Source organism: Eurosta solidaginis, chromosome 3, assembly GCF_040869045.1.
Source record: "Eurosta solidaginis isolate ZX-2024a chromosome 3, ASM4086904v1, whole genome shotgun sequence".
NCBI lineage: Eukaryota > Metazoa > Arthropoda > Insecta > Diptera > Tephritidae > Eurosta > Eurosta solidaginis.
Genome location: NC_090321.1, coordinates 162,346,718 through 162,353,988, shown reverse-complemented (window position 1 = coordinate 162,353,988; position 7,271 = coordinate 162,346,718). Strand labels below are relative to the sequence as shown.

The 7,271-nt window shown below is 39.9% G+C and overlaps 1 pseudogene; it reads left to right on the top strand.

The window, feature by feature from the left end:
• Nucleotides 1–358: 358 nt before the first annotated feature.
• The window catches only part of LOC137246040 (congested-like trachea protein), a 44,808-nt pseudogene continuing 37,895 nt past the window's right edge, over nt 359–7,271 (top strand).

Here is a 7,271-nt window from a genome sequence, read left to right as displayed (position 1 = left end):
AGTTATGGACTGCCGCTTTGTAGCTTGTAAGCGTTTGATGGTGTGTATATTTAATATATATGTACGTACGCTGTATGATGATTTGTTGGGATTTAAAGCAGTTAGACTTTTTTTTTTTTGTTACTGCTTATTTTCTTTATACAATCCTGCCTTTGATAGACTTATGAATATAAGTGGATACTTGAATTTGAAGTTGTTGTTGGAGGATTATTGGTGTTTAACAACATGAAAAAATAAGCAGCAGAGCTGAGTTCGATATTTTATTTTTAACTAGGTATATATGTATGTATGTATGCCTATATACATAAATGTATTTAATATTGGGTTTTTATTTTTTTGTGTTCTGCGGTACAGTAATATGAAATTGGTAGGGGGTTTGAAACCAACGGGGGATATCTTATACGTATTTATACCGTACGTAACCAGGTGATTTTTTTCTTTTTTTTTGAATTTTCCAGAGAAATTAGAGTGTTTGCGCTGCCTATACGGTTTTAGAAGAAAGCCCGTATAATGTCAATATATGTAAATATATGTAAATATATGGAAATTGGTGACGATACAACTCACTGCGATTTTTTAGGGGGTTAAAATGTTTCTTTTAGGGGGTGGGTTGGATCCAAACTTCCTTTGTAGTTGATTCCCTCGCTGTCCGTCTATCTACGTTCTTGTTCCTTCTTATGATGGTGTTGCTGTTGTTGTTGTTGTTATTGTTGCCTTTGTTTTTCTTGTTGGCGTATCGATGTTGATTTTGTTTCTTGTTGTTTACAGGTGATTTTTGTATTTTTTTTGTAAGTTTATGTGTCTTTTTCAATAGTTCAGTATCCTTTAATTTTTGATTTTCTTAAACTTTTTATTTTTTTGGTTTTTTAATCACCCTACTGTATATATGTTATTTCGTCTTTCACCGTTCTTTTCTTTTTGGTTTTTTGAGTTTGTATGTATGGGAATTTGTCTTCACAGCACTTTTTTTTTTGTTATGTGCGCGAAATTATTATATTTTATTTTAAAATGTATATTGTTCACTTTCAGTTTACGTTTTTTTCTTTTTGTTTTGGACTGTAGCTTGTGTTTTTTTTTTTTTTCAAATACCCACAGGTGCCTTTCCTAGTGTTTCAGATGGACCATAAACAATTGGGTATGGGCTCAGGGGAATTCACACTCGCGCGGGGTTTCCGGGTTCTAAGGGCTAGGGGACTTTGGGGCGCTTAACTCACTCAAGAGAGACCAAGGGGCACTTGCACGGCACTACTTACGTCGCTTGCAATTTGAATAAATAGTAACGCACGAGTTTGAGGCGAAGGAAGCACTTTATTGGCGGCACAAATAGATCGATGTGTTGTCGCGTTGATGCTCGGAAAGTTGTGTTAAAAAACAATTAAACAAGTTGACAGGTGTGGTGTGTTGTGTTACAATAAGTGTCTATGTGTATGTATGTATTTGTCTGCTTGTGTCAAGTGCGGAGTGTTGGGTAACGTGTTCTGTGTTCTGTGTGACGCGACCTCTGTGGGAATAATTGAATAATTGCTCATTTGACCAACAATAAAAGAAAATAAAATAAAAATAAATAAATAAAACAAAATAATTTATTTAATAATTTGGGAAAAATTTAAACAACGTGACATCAGGACGGACAAGGCGACAGCTGTTCCGATTATACCTTGTAAATCTCTTCAAAGCCTTTTCTCCCGGGAGTGGGAGTCGAACCCGCACTCCTACGATAGTTGAAATGGTTATAAACGCATTCAGCTACGCCATGCCTTAGTTGTTGTAAAGTTGTGTATAAATAAAACAAAATAAAATAAAATAAAAAAGTATAATAAAAAATATTAAACACAATTAAGAAAAATAAAGCAAAACCAAATAAAGATATAGTAAAAAAACAAAATATAACGGTACAAAAGATAAAATAAAATAAAATAAAATGGTACAAAAAAATAAAATAAAATAAAATAAAATAAAATAAAGTAACATAAAAAAAAAAAAAAAATTTTAATAAAATCTACGAGTTATCGGTTTGTTATCGAAATTGGTCGATTTATCATCCAAAAGATATCGATATGCTCTCGATTTGTTATAGGACTGTTAACGATTTCTTATCGGAGTGTAATCTAAAAGTTATAAATTTTTCAGTAAAAAGTTTTCGAATATGTTTAGGCAGGATGCCTAACTTTTCCGCATCTGATTGCGATCCCCCCAATGCAACTCTGCAAATCGATACTCGATACTCGACTTAATTTATAACCACCCACACCATCACCCTCATGCATGTGCATGTATGTACATGAACGTGTATGTGTGCTTTTTGTCAGCACTCATGCATATGCATGTCGGGGTTGATGTGTGGGTGCCTTTCCTCTCCAAAACGGAGGATTTTGCGGGTCAACGGTTGTAGCTTGCTATACAACCGGCCTCTTGGATTCTAACAGCCAACCAGCTAACATCTGCCGCCAGCGATCTCTGCCGTTTTATACTCAGGTAATATTGTACCCTAGCTATTTATCTTTACTGAATAAAGATCATCCTTTATAACGAGAAATTCTCGTCTATTTGTTTATTTCATTATTCTACACGCCATATTCCCACTGAGATCGACCCGGTTCGCCGACCTACGACTCAGGAGCATACGCACCCCGGCCGAACATTTGGTCCTATCTCCCCGAAAAAGGAATTAAAGCACCTAAAATACAGTCCACATCACAAAGTATCATAGCTGATCGCACAAATCGCAGGAATTGTCATAAAAAGTTTTCCGGATAATTTTGTCATAATCTTCAGTTGGACAACCAAAAAGTGGAAGGTTATAAATATACTTATATCACAGCGTGCGAAACCACCGAAAGAGCTACAGCCAGCTGAAGCAATTGCAACATCGCAAGCTACTTGCCACACCGGAATACAAATCACCAAAAAGTTCAAAGTAAGTGCAATATTTCTTACCACATTTTTTTTTGGTTAAAAATAATAAATAAAAAGTGCGAAAATCCATCTGAAGTGCCATACGTGCTTGTAACTTACCGCGAAAAGTGTGAAAAAACTGTGTAGTGCCAAAAAGAAAAATAAGTGCAAACGCGTTGCATTAACGTCGTTTAACATTCCTTGTGACTATCTGGTCTGTCCCCCCACCAGCGGTAAGGCTCTCCGGACACAGCACAAGGAAGAGGTGCACATAACCTCACATTCACATTAAAATCTCACGCCATACGGCTGTGGCAATTTTCATTTTCTTTTCAAGCACTTTAATTTTCACTAATTCAATCGACACAGTTTTTACAACAGTTTTCACTGAGTTTTTACACTTTTCGTCGAGTTGTTATATCAGCGCGCGCACTTATTTATAACAAATTTGAACGTTGAAGTGGCGAGTGGCCCCCTTTAATTCCACAAAAGACGTTGTTGTTGCTCTCCCCTCCTCCCTGCTTTTCGGCACAAATAAGCTGCGAAGTCAGTGAAAAAATAAACAAATTGAAAGCGTTAAATAAAGAGTTTTTTCTATATTTTAAACATTGTTGGTTGGGTGATTCGCACAGGTTTTTTCAGTTTTACAACTCCTTTTTAATTTGATCACAAATTTTAATCCATGAACATGGAATCGTATATTAGATTGGCCGATCGAATAATCGAATTCGAGGCCGATTTTAATGACATAAATGCGGCTCTGCACACTATACACACCCTTGCAATACAGCAAAAAGAGTTGCAAGCTAAGTGGGAAAAAGCAGAGAACGTCCTAGAGGAGTTGCTTGGCTCTGACACGCTCGACGCAAAGAAAATTGCAGCGGTCAAGATCAAGCATAAAGCGGCATATGCCGTATTCCTGAGATGCATGTCGAACATGGCTGAAATTCAAACTAAATTGAAGGAGGAAAAAGATAGGGCAGTCAAACCTGACGGAGAACGCACGCGCGAGGTATTCAAGGGCGACTACCTATCCTGGCCAACGTTTCGTGACCTGTTCACGGCCATCTACAAAAACAACAGTCGCCTAAGCCCGGTAGAAAAGTTGTTCCACCTTAACCAAAAAACCCAAGGTGAGGCAAAGGACATTGTCAAGAAATGTCCTTTGACAAATGGAGGCTTCGAAACAGCCTGGAAAAACCTATGTGAGAGATACGAGAATAAGCGGATTCTCGTAAACTCACAACTACAAATTTTGTTTAATCTAATAAAGATAGATAGCGAGTGCGGCAGCTCAATCAAAACCTTACAGCGCGACATAAATAATTGTTTAGCATCCTTAAAAACACACCAGATTGACGTTTCAAATTGGGATGCGATTATTACTTATTTATGTTCGACAAAATTACCTGAGAATACGTTGGCTCTATGGGAGCAGAGCATTGACCACAAGACGGACATATCCAAGTGGGAGGATATGGACAAATTCTTGTCAAATCGTTTCCAGACACTTGAAACCGTGTCTGGTTTTACAGGAAATGCCACTTCTAAAGTGCAAAAGTTAAACACGTCGCGCCAGTCGACGGAAAACCCTACAAAAAGACTTGGTGCTTTTCAAACCAAAGTAACCAAGCAAACAACAAAATCAATGTGTAAAATGTGCAAATCTACGGAGCACAGATTACGCAACTGATCACGTTTTTGCGATTTAAACCCGGTAGAAAGGATTAAATTCGTCAAATCCACAAATGGCTGCCTGAATTGTTTATCCCTAGGACACACAGTGACGAGGTGCACCAGTTCATACAACTGTTCCAAATGCCACTCTCGCCACCACACGCTCCTGCATGCGGACACACTTCAGCAACCGGCGGTGCGAAATCCCTTCAAAGATGCGGATAATGCCCCATCAACTTCGGCACAGGCAAGGAAAAGACAGGAATCGGGACAACCACCTTCCTCTGCGAATCAGAATGTCAAATCCTGCCATGCCAATTCCAGCACAGGCGTGCTATTAGGAACTGCTCGCATACACATTCACCATAATGGTACCGACTTCTCCGCGCGGGCATTAATTGATTCTGGGTCTGAATGTTCATTTATAACTGAAAGACTGAAACGCAGAATCAATTTGCTAGCGAGGAAAATGTATGCCCATGTTTCAGGCATCACAAATGCGGTGTCAGCTCAGGTGAAAGAAGCATCCAACATCGAATTACGTTCACCAGTGGATCCCTGCTTCAGCCTGACTACACCCGTACTAGTTCTAGCGAAACTCACTGGGAATCTTCCATCCTGCCATATCAACGCAATGACTATGCAGGTATTCCCAGACTTGGTTTTGGCAGACAAGAGGTTCTACGTCAACGAAGACGTAGACCTCATACTTGGCGGAGACATATATCCCCAAATTTTAATGAACGGTATAAAAAAGAATGTGCTAAACACACTCTTATCCCAAGAGACAGTGTTCGGTTGGATACTAACCGGTCGTATCGAATCACCGAATCCAACGAAGAGCATTATGTCTTTCTACAACGAGGTGGCGTTAGACAACCAACTCAAAGCTTTCTGGGAGGTAGAAAATGTACCCAAAAATAAAATATTAAATGAAGAAGAAAGGTACTGCGAACAACTATTTAAAGAAACAACGCAGCGAAGTGAGAATGGAAGGTACACCGTGTCACTACCATTCCGGCAGGATTACCCTAATAATATTATCTTAGGACCATCCCTGAAGCGTGCATGCTCTCAATTCTTCCGGAATGAGGGGCGGCTAATAAAAAACCCAGATTTAGGTAAGGAATATGTTCGGGTATTGTCAGAATATGAAACGCTCGGACATATGGAAAAATTGAAAAGAAATATCCCATCCGACGATTCGGATCATTACTTCCTGCCCCACCACGCCGTTATTAAAGCGGAAAGTACCACTACAAAGGTACGCGTAGTATTCAATGCCTCGAGCCCTACGGCCAACGGGAAGAGCCTAAATGATATTCTACTCCCAGGCCCAGTTCTACAAGCCGATCTACCCATCCTTATCTTACGATGGAGACTATACCGTTTCGTCTTCAATAGCGACATCGAAAAGATGTATCGACAAATTTGGGTGAACGAAAATCACACCAAATTTCAACGTATTGTGCATCGCACTTCCCCGAATGACCCTATTAGTCTTTACGAATTAAAGACGGTTACCTTCGGAGTGAATTGCGCTCCATATCTCGCGATAAGAACGCTCCTACAACTGGCTGACGACGTCGCTAATTCACACCCTACAGCGGCTAGCATACTAAGAGAGAGTATGTACGTAGATGATGTTTTATCTGGAGGACACACAATAGCGTCAACCATCAAAGCAAGAAACGAGATTCGCGAAGCCTTACACTCAGCTGGCTTTCCATTACGCAAGTGGACTTCAAACCGTAAGGAAATTCTAAAGGACATCCCCAAAACGGATTTGCTCAGCGAGGATTTCTTAGCGTTCGAAGAAGCTAGTTCGGTAAAAGCCCTGGGAATACGATGGAACGCTCACTCAGACGTCTTTTATTTCAAGGCAGGAACCCTGGAAAATGGCGAAAACATTACCAAACGAGCAGTCCTATCCGCTATAGCCAAACTTTTCGACCCTTTAGGCTGGCTTGCGCCAATGGTCATTGTGGCAAAAATACTCATGCAGAGTATTTGGTTAGAAGGCACCGCTTGGGACGACCCAGTATCGAGCAGTACGCTAGAACGATGGAAAACCTTCATCGACCAATACCATGAAATCGATAAAATCAGGATACCTAGATGGGTCAACTTTTCTCCCGGAACCGACATCGAGATCCATGGATTTTGTGACGCATCCGAGAAGGCTTATGCAGCAGTCATTTACATGCGTGTCAAAACGGATGATAATGTCTGCACAAACCTACTTCTAGCCAAAACCCGAGTAGCCCCAGTGAAAACTCTTTCTCTTCCAAACAACAGCGTGTGTAAATGGATATAATTTTACACCTTATAAGTTTATATGCTTTCATGAGTCCCCTAATGTTTTGTGAACATTGCCGAAATTTATGTTTTTAAATTAAGAAAATTGTGAGACAAAGCTTTCGGTTTTTAAGCTTACTGAAATTCACCTTAATCGGAGAAATGTTTGAAAACTCTTTCTCTTCCACGATTGGAGCTTTGCGGAGCCGTGCTGTTAGCGGAAATCACCGAATCAATTTTCAGGAACCTCAAGTTGGGACCAGTGAAAGTGCACCTTTGGACGGATTCAACTATCGTCCTCGCATGGATAAGGAAACCGCCGTGTTCCTGGTCCACTTTCGTCGCACATCGGATCACCAAAATCATCGACATGGTCGGAAATAAGAACTGGTTGCATGTAA